General features: G+C 48.3%; 1 protein-coding gene across 3 annotated transcripts in view; it reads left to right on the top strand.

Annotated features, from left to right (window-relative positions):
* DCAF8 (DDB1 and CUL4 associated factor 8) overlaps nucleotides 1-24,698 on the top strand; it is a 470,600-nt gene that overhangs the window by 372,509 nt on the left and 73,393 nt on the right. The gene's annotated exons all lie outside the window — the stretch shown is intronic.

Genomic DNA, 24,698 nt, shown 5'->3' with positions numbered 1-24,698 from the left:
TGTATCCACTGCCTGGTTCCTGAATGGCATTGCTTTGTCCCACCATACTCCTCCTGGTTCTACATAAAACACTTTAAGCACTCTTGAAAGGACATGATCAGGATGGCAATAAAAGTCTTGTGTATCCTTTGTCTGGTTTCTAGCTGCCTGAAATTGCCATGTACAATGTTACATTCCCAGTATGTATGTTCTATATAATAATCTATATAATTGTGACATACTCATAAAGGTGCATTTTGAATATTTAGTTTTTTGTATTTGTTCAAAGTTTCAGGCTTAGGCAGTTTTCCTTTTGGCAATGTGAGTGCCAAGTCTCACCATCAACTGCTCCCCTCTGTTCCCTCAAACGTCCTCAAGCAATCCCAAGATGGCCATAAGTGGGGAGAGATTGAAGGATCTCTCCAGTGTCCATACGAGTGAGTGAAGGATGGCAGCCCAGTACCTCTCAATCCCAGGAACGGTCCAGACCATATCGAAAACACCTGCCCTCTGCTCAGCACACCAGGTGCATGCAAGTCCAAGCGTCAGTGTGCCTTGCACAACGACATCAAGTAAGTATCATGGATATATTTCAATTGAACCAGACAGAACCTAGAAGATAGCACCAGTTCCTGCGTGCCATTAGAGCCTCCCTCCACTCACTGTCTTTCAGTGCCCATCCATGCCTCCGATTTAGCTTTCAACTGGGTGAGGAGGTCTGGTGAACCAATTTCTAGAACCACTAGAAATGTATAAATGGGCGCTATTCATCTTTTCCCCAGTGGCCCCATTAGTGTTTGGGCCTCCAAGGGGCTAAACTTAGGAATTCCTTAGAGCAGAGGTCTTCAAACTTTTTTAGGTTGAGCCCCCCCCCAGCTGAATTTATTTAGATGTCGGTCCCACCCACCACTTGACAAAAAATTCTGGAACCTGGTATTCTACATAATCGACTGTCATCCGCATTTCCCAGTCCATATCTGGCTAATAATGTTAAACACAGTAAGAGTGTTTAGAAAACTGCAGGTTTGCGAGTTGGTGTGGTGAAATGACAGAGGCTTACTACACAGTCCAAAACTACATTTTTCAAGATAAAATGTGTACAAATTGTTACGGGTTCTCCACTTAATTCTTGCAAAGCCTCCTCAAAGAAACATCTGTGGTCAATAAAATGAGCACCATTAAAAGACCATGCTCTCCACTGAGAAGCACTGTCCAATGGCATTAAAAAAAAAACAATTTCAACTCTGGCCATCCTAAGCAGCACTGGGTGTAAAATTTAAACTGCAGTCGGTGAGCAGTGAGCAAATTACGGCAGTGCTTCTGTATCCGATAACACATGAACGAAATAACCTGCAGAAAATCCTGGCACATTTTAAAAGCCCTTCTGGAAGGAGAATGACATTTATATTCACTAAAAATTCTAATTTCAATCCATCTGCAGAAAAGTGCAAATAAGCATATGCTGGGGAAAATGGGTTTCTCATAGTTATGCTTTTTTACCTAAGCGCGCTATGGTGAGCCCAGACGGTCCATGTGTTACTGTAAGTGACAAAAAGACCACTGTTAAACACTTTGCAAAACAATAAATACATAAATAACATACTCACGTTCTTGTTTTCACTTATTCTCGTTCACTTGCACTCTTTTCCTCTTTCTCTCTCCCTCACACACACTCTTATCTTCTCCCATTCCCTTTCCCTCCATTTTGTTGCCCAATTTTACGCTTCTTCTTTCCCATTTCGGTTTCTATCTCTTCTTTTCTCTTTTCACTCCCTTCTATTCCACACTCACTTCCTATCTCCCTCTTCCTCCTACTACCACCCATTTTTTTCATACCTCCTAACCTCTCTCTTCCTCTGCCCGCCTTTTTTTTCTCACCTTTCAGTATATACCTCTCCTCACTTCTAAGGCCTCGTTCATCCGCTTCCCCTCCCATGTTTTCTCGTCCTCCATTCTGCTTCTCCCTCTTCCACTCTCCTTCCTCCTCTGCTTCTCCCTCTTCTTCTCATTCTCCTTCCTACACTTTCTTTCACTCTATGCCCCGTTCTAATCCCAGATCCTTTTATGTGTTTCATCTCCTGCCTCCTCCGGCTTGTCTTTAACTGTCCCAGTTCCCTCTGGATGCCAGCAAAGCGTGGGTGTAAATGCCAGGCCAGGTATGATGCCCCTGCCCTCCCGTTCTCCGGACAGATCTGGATCCTTAATTGTACCCTTATTAATCTCTACCGGAAAGGGCACGGTTTCTACAAGGAGTCCGAAAATCTCTCTAAATGTTTTCATCTTACTGGTTACACTGTTGGACAAGTATTGCAAGGACTCTGGAGAAGGGGACGCTATTTCCGTGGTGCCTTCACTACTTCTTCATTATTTTTGTGCTGCCAGCAGCCGGTGAATAATTTCGCAGATATCATATACAATACGTGCAATCAGCAACGCTGGGGTATTAAAAAATTATTACCTCTCGGGCTGCTCATTGATTGTGTCTGGAAGTGAAACACGTAGGACTTATTGTGCTATTTCTGGCAGCGGCGGGAGAGAACACGAGCCAAGAACAGGCGCGCAACGCCCATTGGAATTAAAGGGCTTCCCCCCCATTCCCCCCCTCCTGCGTCTCTGGGTGGCAGCCCGGGATGAGACAGCTTCAGCTTCACAGACACACAGCCGCACCGAGTACTTCACAGGTCTTTTAAAGACCTTTTGCATGTTAATCAGGCGTTGATGGTCTTCACCCCTTCTTAGGGCCCCTGCAGTTCCACTCTGCCTCTCCGCCGTGGGAAACAATGAAAGGTGACATTTTATGGTGGAGAGCATGCCCCCCCCCCCCCCCGAGAAGCCGTTGCGCTCCCCCCAGGGGAGGCGCGCCCCACAGTTTGAATAACTCCGCCTAGAGAGACTCCCCCAGTGATCCTGGTACTGTGTAGTTTGGGGGCTCAGTATGGGAAGTATATATGTGTGTACAGATGTGTGTATATATAGGTGTGTGTGTGTGTGTGTGTGTCTGTATACATATATGTGTGTGTGTGTGCGTGTATATATATATATATATCTGTGTGTGTGTGAGTGTATATATATATATCTGTGTGTGTGTGTATGTGAGTATATATATATATATCTGTGTGTGTGTGTATGTGAGTATATATATATATGTGTGTGTGTGTATGCGAGTATATATATATATATATGTGTGTGTATATGTGAGTATATATATATGTGTGTGTGTGTGTGTGTATATGTGACTATATATATATATATGTGTGTGTGTATATGTGAGTATATATATATGTGTGTGTGTGTGTATATGTAATTATATATATGTGTGTGTGTATATGTGATTATATATATATGTGTGTGTGTATATGTGATTATATATATATATGTGTGTGTGTATATGTGAGTATATATATGTATATGTGAGTATATATATATATATGTGTGTGTCTATATGTGAGTGTATATATATTGTGTGTGTGTGTATATATATATGTGTGTGTGTGTATAAACATACATACACACAAACACAGCGCATGCATTGAAAAACAATATTGTTACCGAACTAACTGTGAGGTAAAGTGCACCTGATTAAAAGTACTGGAGTGTAAAGATACTCCAGATATAATGACCATGATATAATTACTCCCGATGTTAATTGTAGCGATGCTACAAATAGCATTATCGGTTTGTGTCGACCTCCTTTAATCCAGAGCTATAAAGGAAGAATACAAATGACCACTGAATGGTTTATGTATTCTGCCATTAACTCGTTGAGAATTCAAGGTTGTTTTTAATCACTGTTTTCTTGAGAGCCAGAAAATTATTCATAGTCAGAGCCATCAAGTAAGGTCCAAGAAAGCAGTTTTGGGCCTATTTCTCTTTAAATAGTTGATTTGCTTGTTTTTTTTTCGAAAGTCCATCGATGGGTAGTAAAAATTGGCTTCTGAATTAATCTTCCGATTTGAATGCAGATTTAAAAAGATTGTCTTAAAAAATGTCAATGGTTGTTTTTCATGTATAATTTGTATATTGTGTTAAGAAATGTGTTCAATTCGGGGACCATTTATTTTTTTCTTTAGAAGTGGCGCATTCAGATTTGCTAGAGGGAAGCATGAACAAATTACTGAAAAGCAGAACCATGTTTAAAACGTAATATCTGAATGTATGTGATGATGTGATAGAGCCAAACCAGAATTTCCCTACGGGATCATGGTAATTACTTTTAATGTGAGGAAGAGCTTAAGGTCATTTGCTTATTTGTCCCAATTGCCCGATTCGGCACTCTATTTGAAGTATAAATAGTTTTAAAAAATTCGCGTTAGTTTAAGTATGTTGGCAGATCTCGCAAAGCCTATGCAAGTAACAGAACATTTGACACCATTTTTTTTTTTTGGGGGGGGAAAATATTTTTATTGCAGATTCATAAAGTGCATAATCTTACATGGCAACATTCCTGCATCCGACAGTATCAATGCATAAGTCATGAAATAAAGCAGTACACAGCCCGTGAACCCATATCCCGGGTGACGGGCGGCGTTATCCGTAAAAAACCTAGAGGCACATTTGACAAATGAAACTTGCAATTGTTCAGCAGGAAAGTCATACATCTGCATTTTCTTCTTTTTTTTGCCCCCCCCCCCCCAACCAAGTCTCAAACATATAAACTGTTATAACCCCCAGAGGCAATAGCAAATTGTCAGTACAGTCTTTATAAAACATTTGTACCGTTTTTCCCACAAGTCAGTATCCAGAGTATATATGACATTATCAGGTAGCAACCCTTACATTCCTAACCCCACATCCCACCCACGTCTGTCAGAGTACAAGTCCTCAGTATCACATTCTATATGAACATCCAGTACAGTTCTCCCTGTGTTTCTTGCCCAACATCTCAGGTCCCTCTACTTCCCTCCCTCTACTGGTCATCTCGTAATTGTTTTGAACCCTTCAGAGACCCCCATCTAGGCCATGATATTGCCTCCATTTACCCCACACTCTGCGGAATTTTCTCGGACAGCCTCTTGCTTTATATGTGACTCTTTCTGCCGCCATGTAGAGGTCTAGTCCCCTTCTCCATTCCCCTATCTGAGGTGTGTCAGCCGCCCCCCATTTCCTAGCTACGTCCCTCTTAGCCACTACCAATGCCAATACTAGGAATATCAGCTGTGGGCGGGGCAGATCTATATCGTTGGTCATTCCCAATAAGAACAACTTCGGTTCCAGCGGAATGTCTATCTCCAGTACGGCACTCAATTCAGTGGCGATCTCGTTCCAGTAGGCCTGTACATGCGTGCAGGACCACAGTATGTGTAGGAAAGCTCCGTTCTCATGCCTGCATCTCAAGCAGCTAGGATCTGATACCCTCCCCATTTTACATAGCCGCACTCTATCATAGTATACCCTGTGCAGGATCTTAAACTGGATTAGGCGTAAGCGTGACTTGATTGCTACTTCTCTGGGATGCATCAATACCCCTCCCCAGTCTACATCATCCATCTCACCCACTTCCTGTTCCCATGTGTCTCGGAGGCCTGCTAGCGTGTCCGGTTTATTATTCATAATTGTTTTGTAGGTCAGTGAAACTGCCTTCCCTGGGATCTTTCCTTGCAATAAACGGCTCTCCAGTGGTGCGTATTCGGGGAGTGCGCTGTAACCCAAATTCAGTCTGCAGAGATGTAAATGGCTTCAGCGCTCCGCTTTTAATGATATCCCCTAATGTAGAGATGCCGATGTCGTCCCATCCCTGGAATCCCTTCAATTTGTGTAACTCTTTGAGCCAGGAGCATTCACATAGAGGCGTTTGCTTCGTAGCCCTGTGTGTCCATCCGGTGGCATTCGTGGCTCTATTCCATGCCCCCAGTGTAATCCTCGTTGCCTCTAGTAGTCCAGCCTGTCCCTTCCCCCATATATGTAGTGTAGACTTGAATGTGTTCCCATTTGGTACCTTTCCAGAACATATGTGGGGTGCGTGGCGGGTGCGTGGAACCAGTCGTTAATGGGAGCAAGATGTTCTGCCCAATAATAGGCCTCTAGGTCAGGAAGCGAAATCCCCCCATCATATTGATGTCTCTGTAGCGTCGTGAGGGCGACCCTGGGGTGTTTCCCCAGCCTTAGGAATGACCGGAGGTCTGCCTGTATGTCTCGGAATGTCTTGGAAGGTATCTGGTAATATTCATTTTGGAAGGCATAGAGGAATTTTGGGAGAGATATCATTTTGAGCATCGCTGCTCTACCTAGCATCGTCAGGGGGAGAGACCGCCACCTATCTGCATCAGTTTTAAAATTACGCACGATACGGGCGATATTACGGTCATATGAGGTGCCTCTATCAGCCGTGATGAATATCCCCAAATACAGGAAGCCTTTTCCGGTCGTCTGTAGAGTCTGCGGTAGTTGAGGCCATTCCTCACGCCCTTGGGGATCGTAAAGTGTTGATTTGTGCCAGTTAATCTGGTAACCTGATCTTGCGCCATAGTTCGCCAGTAGAGCAAATATTGCCGGTATTGTACTTTCTGGCCGTGTAACATAAAGGAGGACTTCATCTGCGTATAGGGATATTTTTTCACATCGAGTGTCTGTTTGGCTGATACTGAACCCCACGATCCTCTCATTTTGTCTGACCGCAGAGGCCATTACCTCGATTGTCAAGGCGAATAGCAGGGGTGAGAGGGGGCACCCCTGCCGGGTTCCCCGCTGTATGGAAAAGGTCCTTGACATCAGCCCATTTACCCTTACCCGTGCCTCAGGGCCCGCATACAGTAGGCCTATTTTCCTCCTGAATTTGGGTCCAAAACCCATCCGTTCAAGCACTCCTTCTAGGAAGGGCCAGTGGACAGCGTCGAACGCCTTTTCGGCGTCTAGGGACATGAACCAATGCGGGTCGGCTCTATGTTTTACCACATGTAGCCAGTTATGCGTCCTCCTCAAGTTATATCGGGTCGCCCTCTCCGGAATGAACTCTGTCTGATCCATGTGTATCAAGCCAGGGATGACCCCTCTCATGCGCGAGGCCAGTATAGTTGCGCATATCTTGGCCTCCACGTTTAGTAATGAGATGGGGCGGTATGAGGCACAATCCTCCGGTGGCTTCCCTGGTTTATGGATCGGGACAATCGTGGCCTGCCTAAGATCTAGGGGGAACTGTCCCCCCTCCTCGGCATCTTGAAACATGCCCAGCAAATGTCTCGGCAAGAGATCCGCCATGCTCCTAAAAAGTTCAGCAGGAAAGCCATTAGGACCTGCGGCCTTTCCTGTGCGGAGTTTGGCCAGCGCCACTCGAACCTCTTCCTCAGTGACGTCTGACTCTAAATCGTCGCAGTCAGTCTCCTCAAGCGCTGGGAGGGTGATGGGCGCCATATATTGCAACGCCTCTGCTCTGGAGCCCAGATTTCGGGCCTCGTATAAAGTTTCATAACAGTTGGCAAAAGCATCAGCTATCTTATCGTCAGCGCAGGCCCAAGAATTCGGGCCCACCCGTATTTTCTCAACCCAGCGTTCGTCCTTTTCCTTCCTACTGAGCCAGGCCAGTAATCTCCCGGACTTATCACCTACATCATATATGCGATGTAGGGTTGCCAGCGCTTGCGTCCTGGCTTCCCCCGTCACTAGCTGCCTATATTGCGCCTGGGTATCAGCAAGGCGTCTTTGCGCCCCTATGTCTCTCGTGAGTAAATGTTCCTGTTCTAGCTGTAGTATTTGCGCTTCTAGGGTCTGTATCTCCGCCTGATTCTTTCTTCTAGCCTCAGTTAGTCTACAGTGGGCCCTACCACGGAGCACTACCTTGAGTGCCTCCCAGAGGACTACTCGGGAGTCTACAGACCCTTCGTTCTCTCTCAAGAACACCTTCACGTCGGCCCTGAGTCCTTTCCTAATGTCCGGGTTTTGCAAATCCCATGCCGAGAGTCGCAGGGTTCTGGGACCCCTCTTCCGACGTCCACCTGTCTGAATCACTAAGGGGGAGTGATCAGATACCCCGCGCGCATGATATTCCGCTGAGTCCGTTACTTGCAACGCCTGTCTTGCCATAAAGATATAGTCCAGGCGAGAGAGGACTTTGTGAGCCCCAGAGAAGAAAGAGAATGCCTGGGTGTCTGGGTGTATCCAGCGCCATACATCTAGGAGGCCCAGAATCTCCATGGATCTGGCTAGAGGGGTCTTGTTTTGTGACCTATCTCGCTCACCTGTCCGGTCTTTGAAGGTGCTCATCACATCATTAAAGTCCACTCCAAGGATTTGGATCGTGTCAGATGTATTAAGAATTATGTCTGTTATCCCCTTCATAGTATCTGTCTGTAATTTGGGCGGGGCTTATGCTGATATGAGTGAATTTTAAGGAATTCGAATAAAGGTCTTTTGAACTTGAACTTGAGTGTGTATTCCCGTCGTCTCCATGACCCCCGTACCCCTACATAGGTGCCTTGACTATCTGTCCAGACTTGCGTTACTCTCATCGGCGGGTTCTTCCTAATGAGTATTGCCGTTCCTCTCGACCCGGAGGAGAACCCTGCGTGAGCCAAAACTTTGTATTGCCCCCTTGCTAAGAAGGCGCATCTATTACCTTGCAGGTGCATTTCCTGGAGAAGTACTACATCTGCCCCAGACCTCTTGATGTAGTTGTTCACTAGACCTCGTTTAATCTTGCAGCCTAAGCCGTTAACATTCCAGGTCATCACCTCAATGCTCTCCTCGTAGGGAGCTCCCCTTTCATCATCCCCCATATTCATGCAGGTGCGGAGTGTATAGCGGGCCCAGCAGGACCAGCATTAGTGTCTGACGTGGGACCTCAGCCAATAGTCTGTATGGTGTGATTGTTAGTGGTAGGTAGCCCCTAGCGGGTTGCGTCGGGATGTGTTGCCATTCGTGTGTGTCTGCCAAAGATACAATTGTGGTATTCAGCTGGAGTGCCTCACTCCCTTCCCCCTCCCAACTCCCCCCAACTCCCTCATCCTCCCCCCTTACGCTATCCCCAACTTTCTGATTCAACATAATTGAAATCCCCTCCTTATTTGACACAAATTTTTGATACTTTCTGAAATGTAATTTCAGTTCTAATCTCTGGTGGTAAATTAATTGATATAGTGGGTCCTGATACTGCTAAGCCGCAACCTTGCAAACTGATTCTATGAAGGATTGATTAGCATAAGCGCTCTCTTTAATTACATTGGAAGGGGGAGACATTTGAAAGAAAGATCTTTTAAATACCAACATCTCGAGCCTGAAATGTTCTCCCTGCTTTGATGCATCAGATTTTTAACCATTTGGAGTTTTGCAGATAGGTGCAAACATACGTGTTTCATAGATAAGAGTTTGGAGGGGTGTAATCTTCTCGTCGTTCATTTAAAAGCATTGAGAAGCTCACAGTGGGCATTTGTGCTCTATACAACTTACAATATTATAACAGTTTTCCTCTACGCCCTGTTATTCGCACTCTATTACAGATATAGCCTGTCTATAATTTTCCTAAAGGTTATTGTAATGGAAGTAAGCTTGATGTCACACACTAAAAGTCTTCAAAATAAGTGCTGTATGCTTGTGTAGTTACAAAGTGTATATTTACAAAGTGTAGTATTAAAATCCAGGCGTTTGCTTCAAATCACAGCTATATTTTTGGTAGACCTACAGTTAGTTTTTTCAATGTGGCATTTGACCTGATCTTTGCATTGCGTAACATACTCTTATACACTTTCCCTTTTGAAAAGTAACTCGAAAATGACAGTATTTTTGGTAGCATTAGTCATTGTAAACAAATGAATTCAGAGTGAATATTCCAGATGGTGTTATCAAAGCTCTGAAAACCCAGGTTGCTGGCGTCTAGTAATGTTGGAAATAATGGTAAAAATAAACTATCTTGAATGCTCCGTGTGCCAGTGAAATTCCTCGTGGAGATTAACGACTTCTATGTGAGGTGTTCTATTCTGAGGAGCTCAACTTTCCATCGATGATATGAGCAGTCTGAGAGGCTTCGAAGACTGGGTCACTGCTTTCCCTTTAATATACTCATACCTGTCACAGAGCTGGTTAACGAGCATCGAGGACAGTTTTGGCAGGTCACCCTTGAAGCAAGTGAGGGATTGTCTGCCTCTGTTTTTGCTGCCTCCCTTTTTAACATTAAAACCTTCACCATTAAAACCTGAATCTAGATTAGCACTTGTAGAAGCAAAAGTAGAATAAGGGATGACATTTGTTTGGGAGGAAGGATGCAGGTAAACATCTTACCCTAACACAAACATGACCAAACTAATATATATATATATATATATATATATATATATATATATATATATATATATATATATATATATATATATATATATATATATAGCGGATATCCAGGGAATGCAAGTTATATAGTCAAGCCGGGTTTATAACTATTCTGTTTTTAGGGCTCCCTGCAGACAGCTGTAGCTTTCAGACAGATACTTCATGTTACCAATGCTGTACAAAATGCATACATACTGCAAGTGGGTATTAGGTCAGCCCCTTTCAGTCATTGACTGTTGTCAATTTTACTGACGAGCCTTTGGTTGAAAGGGCTGCAATTAAAGCCACAGTGTAATTTAACATTGGAGAAGTGTTTAATCCTTACCCCCTCATTGTCACTGACATCCCTTTCAGCCCTCCTCTTACCCCACCTCCATCTGCTGCCACCTTTACTTGTTCACTGGCTGCTTTCCTCGTTTAGCTTTATCTATTTTTGTTAGCCTGCAATTCAAATATTGTCAGTGGCTGTTATGCAATTAAAGAACTATTGACAAACCCAGTAGTAGGTTTAAGTGGGTTCTGTGCAAATTGCCAGACCAGACTGACCAGAGGAGGTTAGTGAGGTTGGTGTCCACATTTTAAATATATGCAGACTCTGGACAGGGCATGAGTGTTAGGAGGTGAGTTTTGAAGTCTGCTCATTGTATGTTCCTCTCAAGAAAGACAAGCAAGCTCAGTCAATGCCGGTGGGCCCTGCTGGGTGCACTGCCACAATGATTCTAAGGATGGCGTGTCATAGCTGCTGCCTTTGAGAGGCATGCTTGGAAGCAGTTCCACACTGCTCCCATGCCACCTTGTTCCAAGATGCTCGGCGGCCCTCACAAGAGGACCATCTGCACAAGTCGATATGGAGCCATCAACTGGAGCTGATAAGTGGTTTTTTTTGGCTTTGTGGTCTGTGCACTCTACTGCAGCCCCCACTGCTATCTTTTAAATTAATCCAGGCGCATGATTGCATTGTGGTTCAGAAGCTTAGCACAAGTCCAACAGTGTTTCGTCAGGGACTGTTTGGGAGATTGAACACCTCCCACTAATAGTTTTTTGCAAGCCAGGCAAGGCAATTGGTGGCTGAGTTTTTGGAGTCTCAAGAAGCATGGGTACGTTATAATCACTATCGACTCTGATCTGTGTCTTGATGCATGTCTCGTCCAATAGTATGGCCAGTGTATTTATTGTGTACATATGTTCTTTTGGGGTGATCCTGGGGTATATGATTAGTGACCACCCCTTGCAATGCCATTTTGAACTTAATAGATGGATTGCTGTTGCTGCTGGTTGTATACTGAGAAATAGGCCAGGAGACATTCTAGCGGGGCCCAAGAATGGGGCATGGTTCTCATTTAGATTGACATTGCTTTCTGGCACCACTGTCTGATACTGACTCAGTGTACATTGCGTGATCCTAATCCCCCCCCCCCCCCCATGGCGCACATGGTGAAAGTGATACGATGAGTCTCCTATGCAGTGTGCTCAGTGCTCAGGAATGTCAGGTGACAGACTCCCAGCCCCTGCAGCATGAGCTGTCCACTTCTGTTGCATCTCACCTTAAGACCTCTTTTATTCCATGATTTAGGTGTTGGGACCTACTTGTGGTTCTGAGGGGTGGGGAGATGTAATTTTTGCCATCAGACTTTGTTATGAAGGCCTTTGGCTCCATCCAGGAGTATTCTTTTCTTCCTTCAGCCCGATGGCAGGCGGGCTGCTTGACTGCCATTTGTCTTTGAGTGACCATAGCCCAGCATTTCCCCATCATTGTAACCCTGCAGGCGGTTTCTGAGTTTCATGCAGTCACAAGGGTTGTTGAACTGGGACCCCAAGCATGTAGGGTCTGCCTGCTCTACAAAATGTGCTCTACAAAGTGTAGGATGAGGCAACCCCATTACCAGGGGCTGCTACTGATGGACATGTCTCAAAAGGTGCTTATACTCCCTAGTGAAGTGCATTCCTCTGCATTGGGAGCAGCACATAGAGATCACAGATACCGCTGAAGTGCATGCACGTCTACCCTGCTTCCATTAGAGCTCCAAGAACCTTGACAGCAGTTTCTTGCACAGGACCCAGTCAAGGTGACGCTGACCTTTCCTCTCCTATGCTCATCCTACAGCATGGCCAAAATGTACCTCTGTTGTCCAACCTCGAAAGCTACCTCATACACAGAGAGGGGTAGATTGCAGACTAGTGGAGAGAGTGTGGTGGTGTGGTGAACAGGACAGATAATATACCGGGGGGGGCTAATGTACAAGTGTACGCACTCATCACCCTTACATTGGTGTTGCTTGTGCTGTACATTTTCTGTTTGGCATGAAGCTTACTTTGCTATTGCCTGTTTGTTATGTTTTGTTTATCAAAGCTTATAATGCTGATTCCCATGCAGTTTGTGTTCTTGGGCAGTCTCCAAAGGAGCCTGCTTACATGCCACATGTGCTGTATTTGGTTTGTGCATAATGGAAACACCCAATGCTGTTGTTGTGTATCAGTTTTGTATGTGTTAGTGAAAGTTTCACTGCTGCTGCTTTTATAAAGAGGTATAGATTGTGTGTATCTCTTTGTGTGTTATTGTTGTCTACCTATTCTCTTTGCGAAGGAAGGTCCTCACTGCTCCTTACCTGTTCTCTATTGATTCTTTGTATGCAAGGAAGCAGTCACCACTCATTACTCATGCTCCACCTAGTCTCTGTTTGAAACAATGCCTACACTGCTGCGGCCTTCACTCTACTATATCAAGTCATTCCAGTTAATATTTGAGAAAGTTTAAAATGAAATGTGTCTGAGAGATTTTTTGATGATATTTGGAAGTGTTTTAAGGTTATTTGATGGTGCCAGTAAGTATTCGAGCTAACAGAGTAGACCTACGGTAAGTGGTAGATTTGTGAATGTAAGATGGATGACTTGCGCGTTCTCTATTGGTGGATATAAGGGGGGTGTATGATGGTGGCTTTGTGGATATTTCATATTGGGAGCATGATTAGGTTTATGGGTATGGCCATATAAACATGGTTGTGTCGTCTTATTCTTAGGGGAATCCAGCATATGGTGGTGGTTGTGCTTACTTATAAAGATTTGTGGTTATTGATGGTGCCAATACCTACATGATAGTTGGTGTTTTTTTATAGGCTCTGTATAGCATATGTAAAAATTGGTTGTATGGGAGCATGACATGTTGATGTGCTTATTTTTGGGTTCCTGATGGTGGATTTGGGGCCATATCTGTGTGCATATCTGTGCGTGTAGCTTGATGTAAAAACAGCGCTAAATGGTTGTCAGTGGACGTTCGTGTGTACTGGTGGGTGGCAGGTCTATAATAGTTGTTGCGTACTGATGCAAAAGGTTGTTTGATGGTTTTCATTCTGTTATAGACACTGCAGAGCGATTATGGGTGTATGCAATATGATGGTGGTTTGTGAGTGAATGGATGTGGCTGTGCAGTTATTTGATTAGAGGGTGTGGATGTATGGTGTTTATGTGGACATATGTTTGTTGTGTGTTTAATGATGTTGTGGAAAATGGCTGTATGGAGCTTTGTAAGCTCCTATTTGCCTCTGACTCAATTATTTCTTAGAGTTGGTATGATTTATGTTAAACAACATTCTTAAAAATTATTTGTTATAAAGTCTTAATAGATTAAACATTTTGGCAAATGTGTGTACTTTCAGGAGTGTGTGTTGTCAGTATTTTTGGCCGGCAGCTTCACCATGTGGATTGTGAATGTGTTGGCTGTATAGTCTGCCCCTGAGAACCTCTAAGAGCTTGTCAAGACCAGAGTAGTCACCCTTGGGGTGGAAAAGAAGTTCAAACCATCTCCTTTGGCTCTGAATACATTTGGGTACAGGTCCTGCCAGATTCCATAGTGTTCTAGACTACCTGCAAGAGTGCCTTTCCCCAAACCACTGAGTTGCTGCTTCCAGATAAAGAGAGTAAAAAGGAAGAGGCGCCGGGCAAGAGAGTAGTGGTGCAAGCAACTACCCATTGGCACATAGCAAATTCAGTTGTTCCTCTATCCAGTTGCAGCAGGGCACAATGAGCGCTGATGGAGGAACTCCTTGAGCAACTCCCGGGATAGTTCCGGAAAAGAAGGGAGGAGATATTATCAAAGGGTAACCACATTTCCAACGTGGGCATCAGTTGAGAATCAGATGTGCTGGGTACGGCCTCAAGGGTTGTGAACACCAGCATCATACAGTCACTCCACACTTGTCTCCCTATCTCCAGGTTCAAACCCAGGGTGCATTAGCATATCCTCAACCTCCAGTTTAATGGGGAGCACCATTTGAGGCCATAGGTAGATGCCCCTTCTCTGTGCTGCTTGTTCCCCCTCCCGCCCCTTCTCTGTACTGCTTGTTCCCCCTCCCGCCCCTTCTCCGTGCTGCTTGTTCCCCCTCCCTCCGTCCCTTCTCTGTGCTACATGTTCCACCTTCCTATATACCCACCCACCCACCCCTTCTCCGTGCTGCTTGTCCACCTCCCTTCCACCCACCCCTTCTCTGTGCTACTTGTTCCTCCTCCCTCCCACACCCCCCTCTCCGTGATGCTTGTTCCACCGACCTCCCACCCACCCACCCGTTCTCCGTGCTGCTTGTTCCACCTCGCTCCCACCCACCCCTTCTCCGTTCTGCTTGTTCCGCTCCCTCCCACCTCTTCTGTATGCTGCTTGTTCCCCTCCCTCCCACCCCTTCTGTATGCTGCTTGCTCCCCTCCCTCCCACCCCTTCTGTATGCTGCTTGTTCCCCTCCCTCCCACCCCTTCTCCATGCTGCTTGTTCCCCTCCCTCCCACCCCTTCTCCATGCTGCTTGTTCCCCTCCCTCCCCTTCTCCATGCTGCTTGTTCCCCTCCCTCCCACCCCTTCTCCATGCTGCTTGTTCCCCTCCCTCCCACCCCTTCTCCATGCTGCTTGTTCCCCTCCCTCCCACCCCTTCTCCATGCTGCTTGTTCCCCTCCCGCCCACCCCTTCTCCATGCTGCTTGTTCCCCTCCCGCCCACCCCTTCTCCATGCTGCTTGTTCCCCTCCCTCCCACCCCTTCTCCATGCTGCTTGTTCCCCTCCCTCCCACCCCTTCTCCATGCTGCTTGTTCCCCTCCCGCCCACCCCTTCTCCATGCTGCTTGTTCCCCTCCCGCCCACCCCTTCTCCATGCTGCTTGTTCCCCTCCCGCCCACCCCTTCTCCATGCTGCTTGTTCCCCTCCTTCCCACCCCTTCTCCATGCTGCTTGTTCCCCTCCCTCCCACCCCTTCTCCATGCTGCTTGTTCCCCTCCCTCCCACCCCTTCTCCATGCTGCTTGTTCCCCTCCCTCCCACCCCTTCTCCATGCTGCTTGTTCCCCTCCCTCCCACCCCTTCTCCATGCTGCTTGTTCCCCTCCCTCCCACCCCTTCTCCATGCTGCTTGTTCCCATCCCTCCCACCCCTTCTCCATGCTGCTTGTTCCGCTCCCTCCCAACCCTTCTCCATGCTGCTTGTTCCCCTCTCTCCCACCCCTTCTCCATGCTGCTTGTTCCCCTCCCTCCCACCCCTTCTCCATGCTGCTTGTTCCCCTCCCTCCCACCCCTTCTCCATGCTGCTTGTTCCCCTCCCTCCCACCCCTTCTCCATGCTGCTTGTTCCCCTCCCTCCCACCCCTTCTCCATGCTGCTTGTTCCCCTCCCTCCCACCCCTTCTCCATGCTGCTTGTTCCCCTCCCTCCCACCCCTTCTCCATGCTGCTTGTTCCCCTTCTCCATGCTGCTTGTTCCCCTCCCTCCCACCCCTTCTACATGCTGCTTGTTCCCCTCCCTCCCACCCCTTCTACATGCTGCTTGTTCCCCTCCCTCCCACCCCTTCTACATGCTGCTTGTTCCCCTCCCTCCCACCCCTTCTACATGCTGCTTGTTCCCCTCCCTCCCACCCCTTCTACATGCTGCTTGTTCCCCTCCCTCCCACCCCTTCTACATGCTGCTTGTTCCCCTCCCTCCCACCCCTTCTACATGCTGCTTGTTCCCCTCCCTCCCACCCCTTCTACATGCTGCTTGTTCCCCTCCCTCCCACCCCTTCTACATGCTGCTTGTTCCCCTCCCTCCCACCCCTTCTACATGCTGCTTGTTCCCCTCCCTCCCACCCCTTCTACATGCTGCTTGTTCCCCTCCCTCCCAACCCTTCTACATTCTGCTTGCTCCCCTCCCTCCCACCCCTTCTACATGCTGCTTGCTCCCCTCCCACCCCTTCTCCATGCTGCTTGTTCCCCTCCCTCCCACCCCTTATCCATGCTGCTTGTTCCCCTCCCTCCCACCCCTTATCCATGCTGCTTGTTCCCCTCCCTGCCACCCCTTCTCCGTGCTGCTTGTTACCCTCCCTCCCACCCCTTCTCCGTGCTGCTTGTTACCCTCCCTCCCACCCCTTCTCCGTGCTGCTTGTTCCCCTCCCCTCCCACCCCTTCTCCATGCTGCTTGTTCCCCTCCCCTCCCTCCCACCCCTTCTCCATGCTGCTTGTTCCCCTCCCTCCCACCCCTTCTCCATGCTGCTTGTTCCCCTCCCTCCCACCCCTTCTCCATGCTGCTTGTTCCCCTCCCTCCCACCCCTTCTCCATGCTGCTTGTTTCCCTCCCTCCCACCCCTTCTCCATGCTGCTTGTTCCCCTCCCTCCCACCCCTTCTCCGTGCTGCTTGTTCCCCTCCCTTCCGCCCCTTCTCCGTGCTGCTTGTTCCCCTCCCTTCCGCCCCTTCTCCGTGCTGCTTGTTCCCCTCCCTCCCACCCCTTCTCCATGCCTCTTGATCCCCTCCCTCCCACCCCTTCTCCATGCCGCTTGATCCCCTCCCTCCCACCCCTTCTCCATGCCGCTTGATCCCCTCCCTCCCACCCCTTCTCCATGCCGCTTGATCCCCTCCCTCCCACCCCTTCTCCATGCCGCTTGATCCCCTCCCTCCCACCCCTTCTCCATGCCGCTTGATCCCCTCCCTCCCACGCCTTCTCCATGCCGCTTGATCCCCTCCCACCCCTTCTCCATGCTGCTTGTTCCCCTCCCTCCCACCCCTTCTCCATGCTGCTTGTTCCCCTCCCTCCCACCCCTTCTCCATGCTGCTTGTTCCCCTCCCTCCCACCCCTTCTCCATGCTGCTTGTTCCCCTCCCTCCCACCCCTTCTCCATGCTGCTTGTTCCCCCTCCCGTCCCTTCTCCTTGTTGCCCCTCCCTCCCGCTCCTTCTCCATGCTGCTTGTTCCCCCTCCCTCCCGCCCCTTCTCCGTGCTGCTTGTTCCCCCTCCCTCCCGCCCCTTCTCCGTGCTGCTTGTTCCCCCTCCCTCCCGCCCCTTCTCTGTGCCGCTTGTTCCCTCTCCCTCCGCCCCTTCTCTGTGCCGCTTGTTCCCCCTCCCTCTCGCCCCTTCTCTGTGCCGCTTGTTCCCCCTCCCTCCCGCCCCTTCTCTGTGCTGCTTGTTCCCCCTCCCGCCCCTTCTCCATGCTGCTTGTTCCCCCTCCCTCCTGCCCCTTCTCCTAGATGCTTGTTCCCCCTTCCTCCCGCCCCATCCCTGGGCTGCTTGTTCCCCCTCCCTCCCGCCCTCCCTGTCTCCTGGCTGCTTGTTCCCCCTCCCTCCCGCCCTGTCTCCGGGCTGCTTGTTCCCCCTCCCTCCCGCCCCTTCTCTGTGCCGCTTGTTCCCTCTCCCTCCGCCCCTTCTCTGTGCCGCTTGTTCCCCCTCCCTCTCGCCCCTTCTCCGTGCTGCTTGTTCCCCCTCCCTCCCGCCCCTTCTTCATGCTGCTTGTTACCAATCCCTCCCGCCCCTTCTCCATGCTGCTTGTTCCCCCTCCCCCCTTCTCCGTGCTGCTTGTTCCCCCTCCCTCCCCTTCTCCGTGCTGCTTGTTCCGCCTCCCTCCTGGCCCTTCTCCGTGCTGCTTGTTCCGCCTCCCTCCCCATCTCTATGCTGCTAGTTCCCCCTCCCTCCTGCCCCTTCTCCTGGCTGCTTGTTCCCCCTCCCTCTTGTTCTCTGTGCTGCTTGTTCCCCCTCCCTCCTGCCCCTTCTCCTGGCTGCTTGTTCCCCCTTCCTTCCGCCCCATCCTTGGGCTGCTTGTACCATCTTCCTCCTGCCCCTTCTCCTGGCTGCTTGTTCCCCCTTCCTCCCACCTACTTGTTCCCCCTCGCTCCCGCCCCTTCTCCGTGCTGCTTGTTCCCCCTCCCTCCCCTTCTCCGTGCTGCTTGTTCCCCCTCCCTCCCCTTCTCCATGCTGCTTGTTCCCCCTCCCTCCCATTCCTCCATGCTGCTTGTTCCCCCACCCCTTCTCCATTTTGCTTGTTCCACCCCTTTTCCGTGCTGCTTGTTCCACCTCCCTCCCGCCCCTTCTCCTGGCTGCTTGTTTCCCCTCCCTCCCCTTCTCCTGGCTGCTTGTTCCCCCTTCCTCCCTCCCCATCTCCGGGCTGCTTGTCCCCCCCCCCCCTCCTGCCTCTTCTCCTGGCTGCTTGCACCCCCTCCCTCTTGTTCTCTGTGCTTCTTGTTCCCCCTCCCTCCTGCCCCTTCTCCTAGCTGCTTGTTCCCCCTTCCTCCCTCCCCATCCCTGGGCTGCTTGTTCCCCCTCCCTCCCGCCCTCCCTGTCTCCTGGCTGCTTGTTCCCCCTCCCTCCCGCCCTGTCTCCGGGCTGCTTGTTCCCCCTCCCTCCTGCCCCTTCTCCGGGCTGCTTGTTCCCCCTCCCTCCCGCCCTTCTCCGGGCTGCTTGTTCTCCCTCCCTTTCGCCCCTTCTCCTGGCTGCTTGTTCCCCCTCCCTCCCGCCCTTTCTCGGTGCTGCTTGTTCCACCTCGCCCCCACCCACCCTTCTCTGTGCTGCTTGTTCCCCCTCCCTCCGACCCACCTCTTCTCCGTGCTGCTTCTCCCTCTTCCCTCCCACCCACCCCTTCTCTGTGCGACTTGCTTCTTGCCATCACCTTCCCCTCCCATCTTCGTTGTTTGCCTGTACCGCCACTTGTCCCTCTTCCTTGCTTGCCCGCCCCGTGCCCCCCCCCCAAAAAAACAATGCTACGACACAGAGGTGGCCGCGTCGTGGCACATTATTTAAAACATATACAATAAACAAATGGAAAGAGTAAAGGGAATTAATCCACGTGAGTGGACGGAAAGTACTCCTGGTCCCCTTGGCTAGGTATCTATATAACAAAAAAGAGGAGTACCACCATAAAAGGCTCAAAGAGCGATTTTGGTGGGATGGTTTTCTAGTGGAAAAAGAAGAAAGTCCTTCTTTGGTTCAATAAACCCCTCACTCACCGACCTAGTCGGTGACATGCTTCATCATCGGGGTCCACCTTGACAGCGGGCGCATGGAGGGGCAAACTAGGTATACCGTTTGACCGTACCAATTGAAAACTAATATGTTTTCCAACAGTGGCCACCCTTCCCTCTAATCCCGTGCAGCCTAATGACCCTGATTTAGTAGTCTTTTTTTACTTTGAGCGTAACCACACCCGGGTTACAGCTTTTTCACCCTGTAACAGATTCTGTTAACAGGTCAACTAAGGAATATAGGTATGGCAGGGTGTTAGTGTGCCCTGACCACCCACTTCCTCTTTTTTGGTCCTGACGAAAAACCGGTAATTTCCAATACGGTTTGAGACATGTAGACCTTTCACTTATCTACAGATACACACGGTCATAATCAGCCTATTATTGTATCTACACACACGTTTTTAGGTCGAGCGACCTATCTCAATGCACATGTGCATTGAGAGCGGGAGCTCGATATAAAGGGGCTTAAACAGAGCTTACCGAGATCGGGCGATTCTATGAAGTGCCCGTGAAAGCTCGCTCAATGCGCATGTGCATTGCCATTAAAAGCGCGTGCACAGACACCAGCCTCCCTCCCACAGTCATCCCCCAGCGTGCGCTGTGCCAACAAGCCTTTGAAGTGACTTCAAAGGTATCCACTACCCCCGCCCCCTGCTTCACACGTTTCTCGCATTTCTCCTCCCTCCCTCGCCTTCCTCGCCCTTCAGCGTGCCTTCAGCCTCCATCCTTTCTTTCTCTCTTCCTTGTCTTTAATTTGTTTTCTTTGTTAGTGTTAGTCTTCCTTTTGCCTTTACGGTGTCGTGCATCTGAGCAACTACAGTGCGACTTTTAATTTATTATTTCTCTTAAACTTTTACCGCGTTTGGGATTTTATTTTTGTGTGCATTTCTGGTGTCGGTATTTACTGTACATTTACGCTTATTTCCTATACACTTACTGTCTTACCCAATCCTGTACGTGTTCATGAACAGCTTGTTGTTAAGATGTCCATGGAAGCGGCTCCATGTGAGTAAATGCCGCATTTTGTGAAGCGTGGTAATAGCTAGTTTTTTTTTTATAGTTAAAACATCACTTTGTGTAGCGGTGCTTTAATGCAAGCTCATACATTTTCCTCGAGCAATTTCTGTTATGACAAACCGCACCAAACACTGGAATCCATTTGTGTTCTATGAGGAACATGCAGCGAGAGAAGGCAATACATTATCCAGACTTATCTTCTGGGGATTGTAAAATGGATTGAAAATATGTCGTGACGTTGCCCTTGAAAGCGGCTTGCCGTTTGAGCATTGAATGAGCTGCCTTGCTGGCTGTGCTTCCTCCAGTAGCGACCCAGCAATGAACCGCCTGATTTCTTAAAAATGCATTTCTACTGCAAAGTGGGATGGCTCTGCACACATTTATTTTGTATTGCTCTCGAGCTGTCTTCAAAGTATACCACCTCTACTGTGCAGATGACTCGAATCGGACGTCTCTTTTGTATGCAATTATGCGGGAAGGAGCAGGTCCCAATCACGAATTACAGGACCTGCCATTAGGAGCTTCTTGATTTATTTATTTTTAATTAATGGTTGAGCCGACCACCTCAGTGCCACTGCGCCAAAATCAGAAGAGTAGTTTAATTCTGATGGAGGTGTAACACACACACATATTGGTACACCTAGAATAAAAGTCTGTGGGGAGAACAATATTTTTACCTTCGTTTTTAGGGGCGCGTTTGAGAGTGCGCTTGCAATACTATTGTGTTCAATAAAGGACTTGCAGCCCGCCCACTGCTTATCATTTGTTGAGTCTAGGAAATGTGAGCACTCTGTATTTTGCATCCAATTCATGGAGTACTCGGATGCAATTTTACACAGCTTAGGTTGTTTAGTTTCAAGTGCAAGTAAGTAGTCCATTTCTATTTCCTTGCCTGCTAGGTCTTGTAATCCTGGACTTGTAATATGAAATTTGAAGTTACACTACCAAAAAAAGGTAACGTCACTCAGCACCAGGTGATTATTTTCAGTTTCTCCGACATCAGTATGTAATCAGCTAACTCTGCCTTTCCTATGTAAACACTGGCCCCATGTGTTGTATGGTAAAACGTCCTATTACAAACCTGAAAAGAGGTATCTTACTTTCAGTTTCACCCACCGCATCCACCACCACCACATCCACCGCATCCACCACCACATCCACCACCACATCTACCACCACCTCCACCATCACCTCCACATCCACCATGACATCCACCGCCACATCCACCACCACATCCACCTCCACTTTCACCACATCCACCACCACATCTAACACCACATCTAACACGTCCACCACCACTTCCACCACCACCGCATCCACCACCACCACATCCACCACCACCACATCCACCACCACCACTGCATCCACCAACACCACATCCACCACCACATCCACCACCGCATCCACCCCCACCACATACACCACCACATCAACCAACACTTTAACCACACCCACCACCACCACATCCACCACACCCACCACCACCACATCCACCACACCCATCCCCACTACATCCACCACCCCATCCACCACCACCCCATCCACCACCACCACTGCATCCACCACCACCACATCCACCGCATCCACCACCACCACCACATCCACCATCACCACCACATCCCCCACCACATCCACCACCACATCCACCATCACCTCCACATCCACCATGACATCCACCGCCACATACACCACCACATCCACCACATCCACATCCACCGCATCCACCACCACCACATCCACCACCATATCCACCACCACATCCACCACCACCACATCCACCTCCACTTTCACCACATCCACCACCACATCCAACACATCCACCACTGCTTCCACCACCACAGCATCCACCACCACCACATCCACCACCACCACCGCATCCACCACCACCACATCCACCACCACCACCACACCCACCACCACACCCACCACCACCACACCCACCACCACCACACCCACCACCACCACACCCACCACCACCACACCCACCACCACCACATCCACCACCACCACATCCACCACCACCACATCCACCACCACATCCACCACCACATCCACCACCACATCCAACACATCCACCACCACTTCCACCACTACGCATCCACCAGCACCACATCCACCACCGCATCCACCACCACCACATCCACCACCACCACCGCATCCACCAACACCACATCCACCATCACCACCGCATCCACCACCGCATCCACCACCACATCCACCACCGCATCCACCACCACATCCACCACCACCATATCCCCCAGATCCACCACCACCACATCTATATATGTGTGTGTGTGTGTGTGTGTGGCTCTGTGTGCGTGTAGGTGCAAATGCAATGTTCTTGGATTTTCGTCACAATAAAATACACTGAACATAATCTTCACAAAAGTTATTTACAAACGTTTAAGCTATTGCCATTATAAATTACAATAACTTTTATTTAAGTATTAATTATTTACAAAATTAAAAGCCATTGTTATTTGTAATATCAATACATCTAAGTCACGTAAGTACAACACACATTGCATTACAAATGCTATAGGTGTCACATTTGCGAAAGTTAAAACTATTGACATTGTAACTGACAAAGCTATTAATTTTGCTATTTTCAAAACCAACACATAAATAAAAAAAGTGTAATTTACAATACCAATCGCTCAAACTTTCCTAACGCGAGACCTATTGCATTTCCAATGCTTGTTAATATTGTCCAGTAGTCTTAAGAATAAAATATTTCTCCTACAAGTCATACCAGGACAATTTTTAACACACTTACACACACTCATCATTCATATACCAGCTCCACTGTATTCCAGGTGTCGCAGCACACCTTGATGGCACTCGGCTGTCAAGGTGGACCCCGATGATGAAGCATGTCACCGACTAGGTCGGTGAGTGAGGGGTTTATTGAACCAAAGAAGGACTTTCTTCTTTTTCCACTAGAAAACCATCGCACCAAAATCGCTCTTTGAGACTTTTATGGTGGTACTCCTCTTTTTTGTTATATAGAGACATTATTTAAAACTTCACTTTTAGACATGTTGCACATCCGCACTGCTGTACAACATGGCTAAAAGACATTTGCTCTTGCATTGGCCAGTAGAGTGTGTTATGCTGACCTACTGGGCCTAAGCATTTGCACTCCGGTACGTCTACTCCTTCGAGAGAACCTTCTGTTTCAGGAGCAGGGCAGGGTCCTGCACCAGAAGCTCCACAACCAATGGTTCCATACTTGGATATTGTGTGGCACCAGCTGAACACTTTTGATCTGACTACAGACGTAATGGATGCTTGCTGCCCACCCAGCAGATCTATTTATGCTGTTAATTGGGTGAAGTTGGTGACCGGGCGTAGGTACCGTCAAGGTGACCTCTTGTGGTCAAACCGTCAGATGTTTGGATTATTTTCTCTACAGCCCGGCAAGGCTTTGCTGTGGGCACTGTTAAAGGTTACTTATTGGGCTTTTCTTCGTTTGCCTGACCAACACTCGTTATTGAATTCAGCACTTATGAAAAATTTCTTAAAGAGGCTCATATATCTATTCCCCTTGTGACTTTCATGAAAGCTCAGTGGGACCTTAATTTGGTCTTCAGGTTCTTGATGTACCTAGCTTTCAAGCCGGTGCCTAGCTGCTCCATTAGATTACTGAGCATTAAAACAGTGTTCCTCATTGCAGTTATCTCTTCACCATACCATGCCAGTGAGCCATAGGTGCTGTCATAACCTCTGTATACCACCTTCTTCTCAGATCCGTTAGTGCTCCAAACTAGCGTTTCTTTTCTGCTGAAAGTGATAGTGCCCTTCCACTTAAGACTGCCAATTGCTCTCCCTGCCTTTTACTCTCTGCCTCACCCCACTGAGGAGGAGCAATGTGAGTAATGGCCAGTTAGAGTACCCTCTAGAAGGAACGTTACTGAAGGTAAGTAACTTGTTTGGGTGAGCCTAAGTATACATTAGCAAGAATATTAACTCTCCGGAGACGGCAAGCATTTTTTGTGGCCATACCTAAAAGTAAACTATTTATAAGTTCACTATGTAAAACCCATTTCTATCTTATTTGCTTCTTAGTTCAAAATGTAAAACTTCTTCATACGGATTATACCACAATGTAAAGCCCCAGTATTTGCAGGGTTTCTACAATTTAAAATCACTTGCTACGCTTTTTATGACGAGTTCACTGTGTAGACCTGTTCGTATTGCTGTTGTCAAATAGATCACAATGTGAAGGCT

This window comes from Lissotriton vulgaris, chromosome 12 (genome assembly GCF_964263255.1).
Source record: "Lissotriton vulgaris chromosome 12, aLisVul1.2, whole genome shotgun sequence".
NCBI lineage: Eukaryota > Metazoa > Chordata > Amphibia > Caudata > Salamandridae > Lissotriton > Lissotriton vulgaris.
The sequence above is the reverse complement of the archived record's forward strand: the minus strand, read 5'-3'. Positions and strand labels throughout refer to the sequence as shown.